This window comes from Haemaphysalis longicornis, unplaced genomic scaffold (genome assembly GCF_048455015.1).
Source record: "Haemaphysalis longicornis isolate Haplotype H1 unplaced genomic scaffold, Haemaphysalis longicornis Haplotype H1 scaffold_1, whole genome shotgun sequence".
Lineage (NCBI taxonomy): Eukaryota > Metazoa > Arthropoda > Arachnida > Ixodida > Ixodidae > Haemaphysalis > Haemaphysalis longicornis.
The window spans coordinates 9,951,710-9,971,260 of NW_027526203.1; the positions used below are offsets into that span (position 1 = coordinate 9,951,710).

Consider the following 19,551-nt stretch of genomic DNA (forward strand, 5'->3'; position numbering starts at 1 on the left):
ACCTCCCAGAGCTTCCAGGGCGCTGACACGGAATTGCACCTTGTCGTACATTTCGCGGAGTCTCTCGATGTCAGTTGAACTTCTGATCGGCTTCATTGCCATGAGTTGATCAATGTGCTCATTGATGAGCGAGTCTCGTCGGCCGAACCGCTGAACTAAGGTCTTCACCGCGAGGTCGTAGTTCGCGTCAGCAAGCCGGATTCCCTCAATGGCTCGTTTGGCGTCGCGGATCAAGTATGTCAATAAGTACTTAAACTTCTCAATCTTCCGCAGCTAGGCATTTTCGTGGATCGTCACATTAAAATGATCCCAAAACGCTTGCCAGTCGTGCAGATTTCCCGAAAACGCTGGGATCTGGAGCTTGGGAAGCATAACCGTCCGATGACGTGAAGCATGCGTGTGCCCGCCTGACGTACCCGTGGGAGCAGTAACTGTAGTAGTAGTAGTAGTAGTAAGTATTGTTGAATAAGGCGGACTTAGCCTTGCATAGCTGCCGGCAATTGCTCCGCCTAATCGTCCCCAATACCATATCAAATCTCTCAAAGTCATAACACATCACTTAGTCCTAAAATAACAGACCCGCTATGTCACCACACCTCACTTAGTCCTGTGGACTGCAAGCGATCCCTACTCCTACTAAAGCGGCTTAAGCATGAAGGCTTCACCGTGCAATTCCAGTGGATCCCGTCGCACGTCGGTGTAGCGGGAAACGAACATGCTGACAGCTTAGCCAAGGACGCCTTATCTTCTACAAGGACGGTGCAAACGCGGTGCGATTTCCAACGCATACAGAAACAGACCGTTCGCGAGCACTTTAGGCAGCTGTGGCGACCAGTACATCAACCAGTCGTGACGAAGGGCCTGAAAAGAGCCGAAGCCTGTCTGCTCCACCGCGTAAGAACAGACTCAGCCCGTACACCAGCTTGGCTACATAAAATCAACATTGTTTCATCCCCTTTGTGCCCCTCGTGCAGTGTGACTGGTGACATTGATCACTTCATTATGAACTGCTCCAAAACCAACCCTGAGCGGACGAACTTTTTTCGTGATCTCCAGAAGTTAGGAGTGCCCCATGCTACATCAGAGGACATTATTTTTCCTAGGGACCACTGGATTGTGCGAAGAGAGGTGTCTCATCTCCTACTCGGAGCAGTAACTGGAGCGGCTGTCCCTCCGCTGGCGCTGGAATCGGTCGCGCTGGGCACTTGCTGGGCGTTTCGTAGGAGGAAGCGTGCTTGAGAGACGGCGTAGGATATCTTGCGGGTATACTCTGCCGCTCCTTCGAGCTCCTGCTCCAGCCCGTCGTCATCCGTGGCATCGGCGATTTTCTCGTTGAGGGCGGTGAGCTCAGGCTCTCGCTGTACGATGTACTCGACGCGGGAGCTCAGGGTTGCCGCGTCGGGAGACGGCTGCTGCAGCAGGTCATTCAGCTGGTTGAGAGCTCGCGTGACGCCGCTCCTGACGACGCCACGAGCCTTCCGAAGGCGGTCGATGGACGAAGCCATGCGGGTGACGCTCCGAAGGGCGATTTCCAGGGTTGATCGGCACCAAAGATGTCGCGGAAGCTACCGCGAGTCACGGCCCAGAGCCCTAGACGGAGCGATACGTGTTTTAAATGCAGAACATTTCAGTAACTCACGATGTCACCCGCGTTGGCGTCCGTAGTCCGCGTCCGCATCACTCCCCCTACACTATATAAAAAATAATACGTGCCGGCGCCAGGTTTCGATCCTACGACCCTGCGGGTGGAACGCAAGGTGCACGGTACTCTACCAACTGAGCCACAAAGCCGACACAGAACGGAAGGTTACGAACGTGCCTTATATCCTTGACTTATTCAACCGTCGGCCAGAGGTGCGCCCTCTCCCCCGCGTCCTCCTCGCCTTCTCTCCGCTCGCAACGCCCTCTCTCGCCGCGTTCGGTTCGGGCGCACAACAGGTGGGGACGTGCGCAACACCCTCTCTCACCGCGTTAGGTTCGCGCGCAAGGACAGGTGGGGCGCTCGCATCGCGCTATCTCGCCGCGGTCGGTTCGCGCTTAAACCACATATGTCGTTCGCGCGCGCTGCGGTCGCTAACATCTGTGGCGTGATCGTGACGTCAGCATCACGCGTTCGCGTGGTGGCGATTTCGGCGCTATAACACTCTCTCGCGAGGGGCATTGGATTGTATTCGATTGGATTGGCTTGGATTTGGATTGGATTGGATTAAAGTGGATTGTGTTGGATTGTGTTGCGTCATAGCCGCGCCACGTTGCGTCATAGCCGCTCCACGTTGCGTCATAGCCGCGGCAGGGGGTTCACGGCACGTTTCACCATCGACTTCATCGACAATGTCTACGCTGGAAGACAGCAATTACAACAACAACAACCAATACGTAATGTAATCCATACGACTTGCAGGCGCCCCCCCCCCCCCCCCGCAGAAATGCTCTGCATTTGATCGTGCCCCTCGCGAGGGGGATGTTTTTCTTTATTGGCTGTCCTCGAACGACTCCCGATGATGATCAGATCCTGGCGCGTGCTCACGCCCGCTTCGTCCTTCTTTTCTACACGCACTCTGGGCCGTTCAGAGATCTGAATAAAAGTATTTCCTCCTCCTCCTCCTCCTACTCCTCCTCCGTCTCTGCCGCTGATCTCGTCGCCTCTGTCCGCGACAGCAGAGACGGAGAAGTGAGATCGCCTAATACCGGCTATAGAGTTACCACTCATGTGCTACACCAATACAACTCAACCAACCACCGTTCATGCATCATGGCTTAATTTAACCTTACCAAGATTTGAAATAGTAGAGGGTGCGGTAAAGTGCATTTCACTGCTCTCTGGTTTCACTATGTGTAGTGCGGCATGAGTGAATTTAAGTGAAGTCGCATGGGTAATCGTTGTGGGTTCCCTTTACAGCTTTGCGTTCCAACCACATTCACATGGTGGGTTGGCGCTAATTTTTTGGATTGTCAGTTGACGACTGCCAGAAGCTGTGGAAGAGGATAAGAGACAGATACACGCGGGAGATGAAGGCCCTTGAAATGGCGAGCAGGAGCGGCAGCCCTTTCGTGTCAAAACAAAATTGGGAGTTTGCGGAGGCCATGAAGTTTTACAAGAATTGTGGCCGCCGGAGAAAGTGAGTTTAAATTTGTATGAGCGCGCACGCATGAAATGTTTGTGCGCCATGTGTGCTGCACTATAGTTCAGTAATGTAACAATAAAACGTTGGCTGGGCAGCACAGAATGTCACTCTTTACGTTTGCAAAGCTGAGAGAAATCTATGGCGCGTAGTTACACCCACGCACAGCCTAGACGCATCTGCGTCTCCACCACCGTGTGCTGTTGTCGGCAAGTGTCTCAGCTTTCTTGGTTGGACACGCGGATCGACGCGGGTGGTCTTCTTGGGGAAGCGTCTTGAAGGCGTAGGGAAACAACCGCCGCCTATCGCTTCCGTTGGCGGGGGGGGGGGGGGGGGCACGTTGTTTCTCTTAAAGGGACACTGAAGTGATTTGTAAACAATGCGGGATTACGAGTGCAAACTGTAGTCCGGAGTCCCTGGGCCCTGTTTCGACCACTCTGTGCGCGTTTACGCGAATTTATTTAGTAGATAAATCAATTCAAAAATGCTGTCCTCCTCTCTTTACGCTCGCCCATTTTCTGTGGCGTTTTCGTGTGACCTCAGCAGGAGAGGAGCTGACAATTGGCTGCGCTACTGCACGGCTCGCCGACCTCGGCCCACCGTTTAGCCCGCCGGCCGCCGACGGGTCGTCGCAATTCGTTCGATCAGTTGAAACTAAGCCACAACACGTTTGGGAATGGAAGAATGCGCCTTTCTTTACTTCGTTAGTTTGTACACTGTATCTAGCTCCAAGTCAAGGTCGCTTCACACAAGCGCACACGCGACGCTTCGTTGGCTGGTACGCCAGTAGGAAAATATAAGGCCTCTTGAAGGGGGAGAAGAGTGAGAGAAGTCAATATAGGTACTACGGAAATAAAATCTACTGATATTTTTACCGTACAGCGTAAAACTAGGGTGCGGGAAGCACTTTTTTGCGCTGGGTGAACAAGCAGAGCGGTCAGGAGCACGACTACGCATCTGCAAACGCTTTCCCGTCTACGAAATGCAATTGCTGGACCTGAGCTATTGTGGAAACTCGGGGGGCGCTTACTGTACGAGCGCAATACAACAAATAGTCACCTAAACTGCTTGAAATACTAAAACCAAATAAAAGTGTAAACTGGTTATACATTATATACCTGATATTTTCCATTGCCGCCAGCGGCCCCCTGTGGCCTAGTCGTCTGGTGCGCTAGGTATGTCACCGCAAGTGTTTTGCCGTTCACAAGTTCGAATCGCCACGGGTACATGCTTTTTTTTTATGAGTCAACTTTTTCGTTTTTCGCCGATGTTTTCTATACTGAGTTCACCTTTTTTTGGGCCGCAACGTTCATTGCTCCACGAACTAGTCCACAGAACTCGCGCAGGCTGGCACTGCCGCGCTAGCGAGTTCTCGTTGGCGTGCTGTTGCCATAAGCACCGACTGCTTGCGGGCAGTGGGCACAGACAAGAATCAACAGACCCTTGGCCTGGTGCGAACACGCTTTTTACGATACAGGCATGAGCGAGGCAAGCTCCAAATATGGGGGAAAAGCGCATGCATTTGAGCGTCTGCGGGGACGCGGAGGGCGTTCATGCACTGCGTAGGCCTCAGATAGTGAATGCTACAATTCCAAGCCGTCCTGGGAGGCTTATCTTATGCATTTTACAGCCGACAACATGGCAGAAGCGCGGTACTACGATAACTGGGATATTGAGAATGCCCATCCAACGACGCCATCGAATGTCAAACATGTTTTACAGACCGAAACCGAAACCGAAACTTGTTTGATTGCTAACCTTGGGCATCGTCCAATCACAGCGCCCCTCCTCCCAACGTCACAGCTTAGTTTGTGCGGCCGCCGCAAACCGCGCATGGTAGTTTTTCTTCTTTCGCGCTTTGTAAAATAATTACAGATTTGTCAACCGGATAAGCGATGAAAAGTGTGCTAATTTGAGCCAGTCTACACAGTGCAAGCAAAAACGGGAGCTAGACAAATTCACTTCAGTGTCCCTTTAAACGAACCTTCAAAAGCATTCCTGCTTGGAGGTGCGCGGCGTGTTCTCCCCCTCCGGCTGCGAACGTTCAAAGTGACACCGACGATATGTAAAAAAGCAACGCGGGAGTTAATGAGGCAGTTAATGGCTGCTAATGGAAAGGGGAACGCTGGTACGCGGAACGTAAACAACACAACAAAAGAAATGCCGAGTCAGACGCTGGGGTGAAGATGGCCGGCCTTTATACGGCGGCTCACCAGACTTCAACCTATTAACTGATTAAAAAAATAATCGTGACTAAAGCGTTCATTGATTAATTGGGAAGTTAATCGACCAGTCGGCCACCCCTATGGGAAAGTAGTAATGCACGTCATCCCCAACGTAGCTTGTCATATTGTAATGATGTAATGTTTTAACGAATTTGTAATGATGGTGGTCTAATATTATTAAAGCAATTTTGTCACTACACACAACATTAAAGTAGGGCAGAACCATTGAACTATGGACAAATGGCGTTATGTTCCTGAAGAAAAAAACTGAAGGAAGGTCACACTAACACGTAAGACGAAGGTAGCGAAGCTGTACGCAACGTTCACGACCATTACGACGGTTTAAGTGCACGATTGCAGTCGATTTGCTTCTCTTCGCTGCCGCAACGACCTTTACACCATCATTGTAGCGTTAGCTTCCTTCATTTTCTTTGCAGTGATAATCATTAGACACCACCTTGGAGGGGAGTACGCTATGACGTGTCAAGCGCGAGACACATGGACGACTGGTGCATATGCGATTCGCATGCGAATGATCATTACGACTGTCGCCCCGACTAGTCGTACACTTGAATTTGATACACATAGTCCGATGCGTACGTGCGATGCCTCGTCGGCGCCGCTCCGCCTACTGTTTTCGCTCCATTTATGCCACAAGCTGAACCATCGGAAGGAACTGGCGGAATGTCCTCAGGTACACGCTTGCAGTTGTCCAGGGTAAGGTGGGATTTAGGCTATCGCTTAGAACGAGATTGTGGTAGCATCTAACATATTGAGATCCCTATGATTTCATTTTTCGTCATAATAGCGCTTTTATATTCTTTATCGATGTACAAGAAGTAGTGGGGGCCTCGTCCGCTTCAGGTGCTTCTCCGTCCATGGCCGGTCTCACGCTAAGTCCAAGTAGGTAGGAGTCCCGATACTGATGAGGAGAGGAGACAAAATTACAGAAATTGAACATGGCAAAATCTCAAAGATGGGCACTGCACAAAACGACCCTATTTTCTGCACTGCACTCGTACAGCATGATCATAGATTAGGTTACTATTATAGCCCTCAGTTACAGTTATTGCATACGTGAAGTATCAGCAAACATTTGCATGCATTGTAAATTGCCTTGAGTTCAGGTTCAGCCCGAGCATTAGGTTTTTCTGTATTTGCCCGTGTCTTTGAGTTGGTTTTAAAGGGACAGACAACCGATTTTTGTCGAGTATATATTCTCTATCCCAAATGAAAGGGCATCACTTAAAGCACCTTGACGAGAAACGGTTTTGCTGATAACGCCCTAGAACTTTTTAAATGGAATTTTTTTATCTACGAGCCGTATGTGTCCCTCCCAAAACTAATGCTGGCAACCATGACATAGAGTAGCTCAGCAACATGCTTTTGTCTGTATGCGAAATAAAAAAACGATATTTAAAAACTTGTTCCCAGCTAAAAAAGTTTGAATCGCAGGCTTTCCTGTTCCTTTATGTGTTTTTTTATGCAACGGTCTATTTTGCACGAATGCGCCATCTGTTGGGATAGACGATAGGTAGAATCTGGCTTCACGTTGTGGAGGCGGGAAGTTCGATTCTCCCCTGGCGCGACGTTTCTTTCTTTTTTTTTAAGCTGCCATTGGCGTATTTGAAAACTGAAATCAAATATTTTGGCAGAACAAACGCCCCTGACTCAGGCAGAATCTTCAAAGCTCCCTCGCTGGATCTGTTTACTGGACGCTGCCGTTGATTCTGGGCATGGAGGCTCAGTTAGCCACACTGAGAGGCATGCTGAGAGGCACCCAGCGACGGCGGGCGGCATGTCTTTAAAAATTTCAGAATAATGTTTAGAAATACACTCGCAATTTAACCTCGTACAAATACTTGTGTTAAAAGGTTTTCAATACGTAAATAAACGTTTCAGCAGTTACAGTAGCTGCTAGGTTTGCAGGTCACGTGACAGGGACACATATTGCAGTGTCAAATTTCGACACTACGAACCGCCACCCTTCCGATTTCAGGAAGTTTGCTGCCAAATTAAAATTATTTCCGCCAGTTTGTTTAGAAATTGCTTGTGGTTATCGGGCTATATAAAACGCTGGTTTTCGTATGAGCTAGAGAACATATACGCGACAAAAATCGGTTGTCTGTCCCTTTAACAATCAAACCTGTACACTCATCAAACTTTCCAGGTTGATTGTACGCCTGACACCATTTTCCGTTGAAGATTTGTAGTTTACAAAATATTAAACTCTACACCCCAAACCCAAACGATAGGCCCACGGAGTGCACACCCGAGAGTTACTGTGCATGGGTGTCCTGGAAAAGTGGTGCGTTCCTCCAGACTAGCACATACGCGCAGTGTGGGATTGGCAAACCAAAGAATCCGTCACGAGAAAGCTTCGTGTTGAACCATCCTCGTCGTTAGACGGAGGGGTGTAAGATTTTTTAACGTAACAGCTGAAGCATTTTTTCCCCCAGGGCTTCAGCTCTTTATAAAACATCAGAAAGCCCACAAAATGCAAAAAGGGGGGGATCGTCCGCTGCGCGACTTACCATGTCGTACAGTGGTGATTGGCAATTCGAGTGCACTGCAGAGGACGTCGACGAGCGCGGCTTGGACGACGCGACGTAGGCCAGATACTGGATAACTTTCTTGGTGTTCCCCGTCTTGCCGGCGCCAGATTCGCCCCTGCACAAGATGGACTGGTCCTCCCGGGCTTGAAGCATGCTCCGGGACGATCCGTCGGTGACGGTGAAGATGTGCGGAGGCACTTCATGGCGTTTCTTGCCTTTGAACAGCTCTATGACCTTCTCGGTGTAGATGGGAAGCTTCTTGTACGCGTTCACCACCACGCAGGACAGGCCAGAGTACGTGTATAGCAGTCCAGAATTGTAGCGATCCTTGATGTTGTGCTGCAGAACGGACGCCTCGTTGGGAAACGTCAGCCCTGCCACGTCCTCGACCTTGTTGAATTTCGGTGGGTGCATCTTCTGGACGTGGTCTTTGCTGAAAAGAAAGCGCTTGCCCGTGTCGAGCACTTCGACTTCGAGCTCGTCGCCGCGCTCGCCCTTCACGCTGCCCGTGACGAAGCCCTGCGACTCGTGGGACACCCCGATGAGCTTCTCCGCCGTCCATTCGGCGTGCTTCGTGGGGTCGTACACGTCGCTCGTGCCCACAACCAGGGGCTGTTGAATTCTCCCAGGCGCGCGGGGTCTGCCGTGTTGGCTGGCGGCTGGAGACCGGCTCCCGAAGCCATCGTCTGCAATGCACCATGACACGGCAGTTGTAGTTCGGCGCGCGATGCGCTTGTCGGGCCCACAACACGACAGCAGTAAAAATCCAGCCGAACGCAGTCACCGAATATATGGAGGCAAGAACGCGCAACACTGAGGGCCTCCAAACTAAGTGACATGCCCCGCACCACTAAACTAGCACGGCTGTCATACAGGCGGCGAGCGCACACAGCCACGGCAAGCGAACCCAGTGCAGTCGCTCATAAATATGCGTGTGACGGAGGGCCAACATTATTCACGTAGGTTTCATTGATTAATTATGGAATTTACGCGCCGACGCTAAAACATTTCCTCTGCCAGGGCGCGCCCTATTGGGGTTCTCGAGATTAATTTTGACCACCTGGGGGTCTTTAATGCCCGCTGAAATCTCAAACACACCCCCATTTTTGCTTCTTGCCTCCATCAGAAAAGCGGCCGCCGCTGTGAATCGAACCTGCGTTCTTGGACTCAGCAGCGCAAATGCTTGGTGGAGTACAAACAACGATGAAGATAATTCGGAAATGGCGCTACGCTCAACAATCAATGCGGGAGATCACGAGGGCTCAGGGGTGCTTGCTGCTGCGAAGCGCTCAGCCCTGACTGATACCGTAGACGGCGTACAGTATAGTGTTAATTGCGAACCCGTCACTTCACAAATTTTCCTCTACCATCAAGCAAAAAACAGATTTTAATTCGATGAAAAGCTACCGAGATTCACTTAGGAGTAAACTTCGCAGGAAACTTTGTGCGTGCGCGCGTGCGCGCGCGCGCGCTACGTGCTATAGTATCGGACTTCGGTTATCGCACTCGTAAAAAATCAAAGCAAATTTGGGAAGTTCGCACCTGCGTGCATTTTCCAGATGGTTTGTTTTTTTGGGGTCACTGCTTCAAAGCGCAGGGTCCCGCGGCAATACTTGATCCTGTCAGCAAAAGCGATGAATTCCTTTAAGGCGTATTCCCCGATCAGCCCACCCACTCCAAGGAATCATTCGCCTCTCTACACGTCCTTGTTCCGGGAGTACCATGAGCTGGGCGAACTGGCGCACAACGTCAGGATTGCAAGATATGCCCTGGCGCTGTTCGCCGCGAGCTCGACATGTAGGTGGCGACAGCGTCGCGCTGCTAGTGTGGATGCTCCTCTGAGCGGCCCGTAAGAATGCACACTGTGGGCGCGCTTCGTGCCTTTTTCTCGCCGTATGTGCGCACGACAGGTGCAAACAAGAGTGGTATGCTGTAGTTCGGTTACTCAACGTTGAATGTATAGCACGGAAGCGGCAGTCAGTTTTCATTATTACGCCAAAAAACGCGACGACTCATCGGGAATCTCAGAATGGCCGTAATTGTGACAATGAACTTGTACGCTGTGGCTCGTAGCAAGCTCGATCTTTCCAGACTATGGCTCTGAGCCTCCAATAAAAGCATAAATAGAAACAAATCAGGAAGCCTCGATCTCTGAAATTCAGTTAACGGCAATCTCAATCTCTTTCACTGGTAGCATGGCGCATTCTTGCATTTGTGGGATGCTCTAAAATGGTAACACTACTTAACTGCCCCAAAATTCTTTCTAAGAGCTTACGATATTTTTTGTGTGTTCAAAAGGCAACATAAAATTACTGAATTTTGATCAGCGCAGAGATATAAATGTAACAGCTCTAACGGGTCTTTTAAATGAAATTTTAGCGACTCTGAAGGAAGGTTTCATGAATAACGGTTTCGGATCACTTATTAATGGCTTTTGTCGCAAGTGAACTTGCGAATTGAATTGTCAACGCGCGCAGTACAATCAACATCTCATGTTTAGCTACGTTTTCGCAAAGTGACAAGCAAGTTTACCAGTGTGCAAACCAAGCTTCTGGGACCTCACAGTGAGCACAAATTTTCTGTTACGGCGGCTCTGTTGACCATTTGCGTTCCTTTTAAAATCTAACAGGTGCCTGCAACAGCGAGATGTGTTTGCATTCTTGCGTATAAGGTCGCTTACGAACCCTAAAGACGGCAATAAATGAAGTTGCGCTGTTGCAGATGTAGTAAAACATTTCCTTTTTATTTCTCGTTGCAAATCAGCGTAACGGGTTCCCGGTAACTACTTTGTATTGTAAACTGAATATCGCCTTTGTCTTGGCATTTAATTCTTAAGGATTGGTTAAAAAATGAAATTCTGCGCATTTCTTTTTTTTTTTCGGGAAGGGGGAGGGTGGGGGTCCTGCCAGCGTTGCAAGAGCAGCGAGAAGAGAACGCATGTAACGCGCGCGAAAAGCCAAACTATGGTCATCAGTATTACTTACAATCGAAACTACACTAGGCGGCGTGTTCCTTAGCGGTGAAAAAGCAGTATACGTATTTTCCAAAATGATTAACCCCCCTTTGGTCCGAGATTGTCCAGGAATTGTGGGACGCCTTTTTCAAAATTGTTTGAAAGCAAACATTGTGGGAAAAAATTAAAAAAAAAAAAAAAAAAACCAGCGAGTCATGGCACACATTCCACACACATGTGGGCAACAACGTGCATTATATATTACGCGTTTTCTCCTCTTTCTTTAAACTTAAGTCCACCTTAAGAGGTTAAGACGTGACCAAATTAGGCATTTGGTTATGCTGAGTGAGACACGTTTCTGTACAAGGTGATTCATGTCGGATTTGAAAATGATATATATAAAAATGACACACAAAACGCCACATGACTGACGCAAACTCACAACTGCTTAATTTTACCGAAAAATTCCCCCTAATACTCTTGCGCATCCATAGAAACGTATTTTAAGTAATACGTAAAATTAGCAAATCGATACAATTGAATAAATGTTTATTCCTCCTCCTGAGTATAACCAACGACTGTCCAAAAATGGTATTTATTTTAGAAAAGGTACGGGAAGGACACGATCACACAGGCGCTTGCGGGTGTAAAATACGTGTCCGGTAACGTATGGGCGATAGCGCACGGGTCGTGTGCAGTGTAAATGTTTTTGTTTGTTTCTTCTTTCTATAAGGACACAGCGCAATTTTACAAGGGTGTGGAATTTGCACGCGTATGCACAGGTCTTGTCGCTTCTTACCCGTTTCGCGTACTAAACTTTTATCTTTAAATAATCGCCACGCCACCTTCAAAAAGCACCCTTCGACGTTCCCGAAACGGCAGACGACTGCACTCAACAATACGAAAAGTGCAATGTGTGGAAGAAATGTTTATAACACGTTTCACACTCAAGCGGTGACCAGGGCGAAGATGTTTCGTGGAATTAAACCAGCGCATTAACCCGCAACGGCCGCTGATTATTGCGTTTCTAGAGGAAACGAGCACGCAGAGGTTACTATGTCATTGCTTACTACCAAACGAGCACACATATTGGTTGTTTTGTCGTGTGCAGCACGCGTCTTGCGCCGCACGCAACGTGAAAAAGCAGAAGACGCGAGAGCGGTTCCTCCCGCCGCCGCCAGCGGCCGACCGTGTTCGCGCTCGGGGCGAATACTCCTTATAATTATTAGTTTCAGCGTCAAGCTTGTCCTCCTCCTCTTCCTCCTCATTTCTTCGCCTTCCACTGTAGTGTGGTATCTTACCCACTGTTCAACGTTTGACGGGAGAGGGCACGTTCGGTGCCGATCTCTTCGTTGCGTAAGAAAAATATTTACTTTTTTTGCAGAGATTATTCCAAAGCTATTCGCAATCTAGGCAAGCAGTTGGGCTCCACTTGTTTGCACTCGCTGCGTTCCCGCTCGCGCAGAAGTCCCAGAAGCGTTCACTGCGCGTTTGGCGGCATCCAGAACCTTACAGTTGCGCACGTCGCCCAATGATTTTCTTTCGTAAGCAGCCGGAGAGCGATAATGAACGCAATGTACTTGGGCTTTCCCTCCAGATCGTCTCCTTCACTGGAAGCCAACGTGACGCTGTCCGCTCCCTGGTGACCGGCCATCGAGCGCATCGCATCGCAGCGCTTGCTGTTATTGATTAGAATATTTGCTGTAGCGCGGGCAGAGTACCGCATCACAGGGCCGGGGCAGGGTTAAATGGAATAGGGGCCTTGGGCTAATGTGCCCACCCCCTTCCCTTTTTCCTCCAGCCGCCTCTGGCCTCTATTGGAGCCCTATATTAGCTGCCCCCAAATTAAAAAAAAAAAATGGTGCGATGAATGGGATTCACGCGACAGTAATGCGGGAGATTTGTTTTTGAAGCCCACAGGACACAAGCTACGGTATTCCTCGGCGAAAACAAGCTAGGGTCATTCATAGGAGAACCAAAAAGCTCCTCAGTGGCCTTAAACGACCATCGGTGCTCATATAGAAGCTTAATTACTACGGCTACGCAACCCCTCATCTCTGTCCAGTAAGTGGTCTTTGCGACGAGGTGCTTATCCGTGTCAATTGTGCCGCTGGAGTAACAGCAGGCTAGCCTTGCTGCCACGTAGTGCCAGTGTTCGATACTGTTTGCATGTGCCCAAACCTTTTCTTCTCTTTTCTAATCCCGCCGTGCTTGGTGAAAGAAATCGGGTCGCTCGAAAACAGTTTGCACATGAAACAGTAAACAGAGCCTTTGCATTTCGAATACATTAACCAGTATCGCTCCTATATGCCTCCCTATTTACATCCTTCCGCGCGAAAAAATGAGGTAACTATAGAGTTTCTGACTTTTGTATTGTCTTTCGGAAAACAGAAAAACTTCCTGCCCGATCTTGAAAATACAATGGCCCTTTATCAGTGAACTCGCCCCCTGAAATTTTCATTTATAACTTCCAACCACTTAGCTGGATCACTTTGGAGAATATCGGGGCCTACCTCTTGCCGGTGGAGTTCCGTACTTTCTTGGCGTCCCAAGAAAAAATCTCGGGCCATCTCTACTAACGTGAAACTTGGAAAGGGGTGAAGCATGCCGTGTATCAGTGTATTCTATGACTTTAAGTATCTCTCTTTCCACAAGGCGTGCGCTGATTGGGCGCCGGAGAAGCGCCGGTGACAGGAGGAATCGCGCGGTTGCTGAGGCTTGTTAGCGTAAGGCCTTCGAAAACGGGTGTCCCGGTGTTTTAGTACCGTGACCACATGAGAATACGACGACATGAACCGCCGACAGGCCGAGCCCTTTCAACATGAAAAAAGACCTACAGAACTTTTTTAATGTTGAAGTGTCTTCACCACATAAACTAAAATTGGCACAAAGATTGAAAAAAGGATGGAGGAATGACACTAACAAATGTTCACTACCTAGCTTGTTCAGATACCGAAAAAAAAGCCCCACATTTGGCCAATTTTCACAATTTTTCCCAATTTGAGAATTTTTATTGAAAGGAATTCCCTCTGCAAGAGAAATACGAATACGCTGAATTGGTTGAGAGTATGCAAATTCTGCAAATAAAAATAACTAGGGCGATAGCTGCAGTAGGTTTTCTTTTACAGCGGTAGAAGTTTCCGATTTTCCGCGAGCCGCTCAACGCGCCAGTGATCCGTGCCGGCTTTGGGAATTATTTTGAGAAAGGGAAAAAAATTGTTTCCACAATAACTTCACATGTTTTCTCCTGTGCACAAGAAGCTATATATAAAATTTGCGCCAAAATTATAGCCGTCGACCGGACACGCCTGAGCTCTCGTGAGAACAGCACTGTCACCTTATGAAGTAAAAACACCTCAAACACCTTTCAAACATTTTAAAACGCCTCGCGTTAGAACGTTTCATCTTCATGGGCAAAAACGCGTACTAAAAGAACAAACCGGGACTGCTCGTTTTCCAACGCCTCGCGCTGGAACGCGTGCTGCGGCCAAACGCTCATTTAAATAGGCCGGGATAGAGAGGCGGCATGCGCGCGCCGCCGCTCTCGCCGGTTCAACACAAAAGAGGGCGCCACAGCCCCAACAAGCGCGCGATTGCTTCTCCCACCAAGGCATCTCTGGTACCCAATCACCGCACGCCGTGTGGAAAGAGAGACCTACAACCTTTGAATACGCTGCAATCTTCGCCCCTCCCCAGGTTTCACGTTAATGGAGATGGCCCACGATTTTTTAAAGCCCCGCCGGATACCCGGTGAACGTCAGTTGGAGAGATACAAAAAAAAAAAAAAGAGTATACAAATCTTGCCCTTGGAAATGTTCTCTGCAAAAATGACTAAATAAAATCAAAGGGCAACAAAAATGCACAAATTGAGGTTGATTCTGTTGCGGTTGTGCTCGATGGAATGCATTGAAATTTGTCCTTCACCAAGTAAAGGGCTTGCACTAGCACTTTGTGTCAGGTGGACGCAGATGAATGACTGCACAATCAATAAATTTCGTGCGCGGCACGCACAAGTCCGACACAACCACCGCAGTGGCAAAGTGGCTAAGGCGTTGTGCTGCACAGCCGAAGGACGCGGGTTCGATTCCCGGCCGCGACGGCCGCTTTCTGATGGAGGGGGTAAGCAAAAAACGCCGTGTGTTCGATATTTCGGCGCACGTGAAATATCCCGGGGTGGTCAAAATAAATCCGGAGCCCTCCACGACGGCGCGCCTAATAACCTGTGCAGTTTCGGCGCTTTAAACCCCATCAAGAAGTGCGACACAAAACAAGTGAGTGTGTCTAGTCATGATTGGCATCTCCGGCAACAACCCGATGGCATCTCGTATAAATACTGAATGTAGATTTTGATTCAGTTCGCAAAAATTCCCCGAAGTTGGGTGCTTCAGTGGTGCTTCAGCAAATTATGGGCTCCATAATTTGTTTGGAATGTGTCCGTCGCCGCCACATACCTGGATGAGTTCCCGCCTGTTCCCGCGCGAGGCACTGGCAATGTCGGGGACCGGCGACGCTGCCGAGGCACCGTTGCCCATTGCGAGAACTGCAACCCCGCCTCCGGCCATCCTGCGTCTGTGCCTCCTCCTGCGGGAGCGACAGATGAGTGCCGGCGCTTTGCGGGACAGTCCCTCCCGCTGAACAAGTACAATGTGCTAGACGCCGGCAGATGCAACGCGCACTTGCCTCTCGATGGGCTGCACCGAGCTCAGACGTTCCTCCTTCTGCGGGATCGACCGGGACTGGCACTTTGCGAGACAGTTCCTCCCGCTGAACAAGGAAACTATGCTCGACGCCGGAAGATGCCATGCGAACTTGCCTCTCGATGGGTTGCACCGAGCTCGGCTATCGGGCAGTAGGGCCGTGTCGCTGCTACGCCTGGCACACGAACGATGACAGACGCGGTGCAATGCCACGCGCTCACGTTCGGACATGGCGCAAGAAATGCCGCGTGCCGAAGCTCGTGGAATGAATGATGGTGATAGCGACGGTGTCGCTCTTTGAGGCCGCCTTCCGGTGCTGTAGATTCACGCGCGTTCGTCTCCGATTATTTTCCAGCCCGCAGCTTCGTTGTAATTTATCTAACGTTTTGATAACCTGTCTAACCTCTGTCTGGAATGTCTCAAGAAGACAATGGCCGCATCAAGCCTATGACAGTACACACGACAGATATCCACGTGAGAGTCAGAAGAGGAATTCCCTGAACTCTTGCGACGGCGGCGCCGCCGTGCGGTGGCCGGCAAGAAGTCTCTCGCGTCGTCTTCTACAGGGACTTCTGCGACTCTGAGCCCCTGCGTGCAAGCTAACGCATGCACCCGTGGCTCGAAGACAGCGCATAAACGTTAAAAACCGCGCGTGAAGCGAGTAGTCCTCTGGGCTAAAATATGCACCGGTAGGGCATAAGTTTGCCAAATATGTGCTTCTTCTCTTAATCTACCCGAGATTTTTAGCGTTTGGTGAAAAGCGAAGCCGAGCTTCAGACTTGTACCTCGCTGCATGAACACGCGCTTACGAGGCAAAGATTCAGCGACTGTGACATTGTCGCATAGAAAAAAAAAGAATGTATAGGTAGGCGTATATATGTATATGACGCATTCGATGCTAAGAAAATTTCGGTGCTATGTTTTTTCTTATAATCGCAAACTACAAATTTGCCCGTGATTGGCTGTTCCAAGGAAGAACGAATATTGATTTGACTGCCAGAGTATGGCTATTGCACGTAGTTCCGACCAGAAAATAAATAGTTAAAGTCTATATAGTAACCCTTAAACAAGCCATGAAGACAAAACACAAGTTTGGTTCATTGAAAAGATTCCCTTGTTAGAATCATACTGCACCACTTTTAACACACACTTCGCTCAAATAAGCTATATAATTAGGGAAAAAAGGAATGGTCATGCGACCCACTAGCTCATTTCCAGCAACAGAACCTATGATGTCATACCAGCCAGCTCTGCGATTGGCGGAGGCCGAAAAAAGCAAACGCAAATTAGGCAGAACTTATAAGCTTGCCGAACGAGCTATTTGTGCTTAGGTTTAGGCCGCATTTTTTTTAAAGCCGTAAGAATGGTGGGACAAACAGTGGAAGTTACAAAAGCACACGTTAACATAGAAGTACCGATGCGCGCTATGCTGGGTTTAGCTGCACACGACTGCGGCGCTTTGGGGTTGTCTCAGACGACACTGGCCGACTGACACAAGCAGCGGGGTCTTACGTGACCATGTTTGTCGAGCGAGCACTGTTTCAGGAAATGATTATTTTCTCCCTGAACAAAAGCATAAGCCAGGTTTCAATACGCCCAAAAATAAACCGAAGGCAGATAACGGCTTGCCGCGGTATGGTGGCGCCATCTAGGTTCAATAGGCGTAAACAAAGCAGCGCTCACGGATGCAGATTAATCGGTTCCTGGGATTTCATTGCAGACCACGAAAACAGAAGATTTCGCACGAAAATCAATATTTAAACTTAAATTGATTTATTTCTCAGTGAATAAAACATCGTTTGCATCCGGACAAGCGCTGCAGGCACTATAAAGCACGAAATCTTTCGAATAAAACAAGCTTCTATTTTTGTCTTCATGGCCCCTTTAAGCATAGTTCCCCAAGGTTTCACGGACATTAAAGGGACCCTGCAGCACCCCTCGGAATGTATTTTGGGGTAAAGTCGATTGTCCCTGCAATCACCTCCCGCAAGAATTATGAAAATCCTTTCACTATCACCAAAACTACCGCGCGATGAGAAATCGCGCGTAATCATTCTCTCTCAAATCGACCGCGTACAACCGTCACCCCCGGAAAAAAGATTTTCCGGGGGTGACGGTACAACGCGACCAAAGCTGCGCGCTCCCTCCCGGAGGGGGGGGGGGGGGGGGGGCGGATCGCGGTGTTCTCTTCGGCGGCCTGCGGTATATCACATGCCGGGAAGTTTTCTCCTTTTCTCCGCTACGTGGAGGGGTCTATTTCCGGTCTGGTGCCACAAAAAAGCAGGCATAGCTGCCTTCTCGCCAGCGGGCGCTCGGGCTGGTAGGGAGTTTTTGAAGGAATAAACATTTGTTGTCGAGTGGTCTCGTTGAAAGGGGAGTATTTGGTTCGTCACTCAAACTCCGCGCGCACTCAAAACACAAAAGAAACGCCTAAAGTGTGCGATCAAGTTCAGGCATAGAAGAAGCGAGAGTTCCTGTATATAGCTCCCTGCGGGAGCTATATACAGGAACTCTAGATAGGGTTGCCACCTTTCCCCGCAGAAAAAAACCAGCCCTTCGGGGGGGGGGGGGGGGGTGAGTGAGGGGGGCGTGCTATATAGAAGGTTCAACTTTTGTTAAAAAACAGACGTCTCGTTCTTTTTTGTGTTTTTTGACATACAATGTCATTATTGTAGCGTTTTCCTACAGCGGAATCCACATAACGTTTTTACTCAAAGCGATCGAGATTTTGGTTGTTGCTCTGAATGTGCTGCAGTGAAAAGTAACCGCCCTTGCTGACCGCGCCGGCGGCATTTCGTGGTGTTATTCCTCCCTTTGGTCCCCTTCCATCTGAGGAATCACGCTCGGCCACATCTTTTCTCGGATCGCGTGTCTTTGCAGAGCTTGTCGACACATATTTATCGTTATAGTGGCTGTATTGACGCCTACAAAAGGCCAAAAAAAGAAAGAGCCGCTGCACGATGGCCAAAAAACCGGCCAATGTCGGCCGGTTTTAGGTACCGACCGGCAACCGGCTCGGGGTCTAAAAAACCGGTCGGGCCGGTCCAAAACCGGTCAGGTGGCAACCCTAACTCTAGAAGAGGCTGGTACGCAGCACCGACGACGGCGGATTGTCGCAGGAAATGCCAGAAATAAGCCGCGAAGTTGACCAGCGACAGCCAATAGGACAGTCATGGCCTCCACGACGTCGCTTAGGCCATACCAGGGTGCATGATGAGGAAAATTGAAGAGCGCGCGGTTGGTTTTTCCGCGTCTTTCACAGCGATTTGCGCCCTCACGGCTTCACGTGCACGTGTAATATTTGGCTCAGGTATTCCCGGCAGTGGGATCTAAACGTCGCGCAGGTTTACTTGCACTGGTCAAAGAGTGTTTCAGGGTCCCTTTCAAAGAGAAAGCCAAAAAATGGCTGCGGCTTAGCTCAGCTGACCTTGGTTATGCAAAGCGAAAGCTTGGTTTAGCCTTGTTAAGTCTTGGTTTCATTTGGTTGACTTTTGATTTAGCTGTAATTACCATACTTAGGTATACACTCATTGTTAAGCCAGATTTGACGGCTGTGCATAGGTCGGTGGCTGTGATTAGGCTTGTATAGACACGCATGGTTAGCCACACGTGACGACTCAAATCCTCCCATTCGCGCACAACGCTCAGAGCAGACGGCCCGGGCTCGCTCTTATCCATGGCCAAGGTCGTATTGATTAGTCGAGCGCGGCTGCTCCTCTTATCCGGGCGCTGGTGAGTCGCGTGGTCAGGCGGCGACCTAGCAGCGGATAACGCATGCATGTTACAAACGTAGCTCGGCGCAATGAGTCACGTGTGATTCGTTGCCAAGGCTAAAAATAGCTGCGGTCAAATGAAGGTCAAATTGCTGGCGACGGCGAAACTCGGCTGGACTAGGTTAGTAAAGCTTCACTGTATAGCATTACGTACGTCACCGTTGGGAATGGAAAGTCGGTCTTCTGCGTGTGAAGCGAGTATTCTACCACTGCACCACATTTTGAA

The 19,551-nt window shown here is 49.4% G+C and overlaps 1 pseudogene; it reads right to left on the reverse strand.

Moving 5' to 3' along the window:
* Nucleotides 1–2,952: 2,952 nt before the first annotated feature.
* On the reverse strand, nucleotides 2,953–15,417 carry LOC144145365 (myosin-10 pseudogene; annotated as a pseudogene).
* Nucleotides 15,418–19,551: the final 4,134 nt, after the last annotated feature.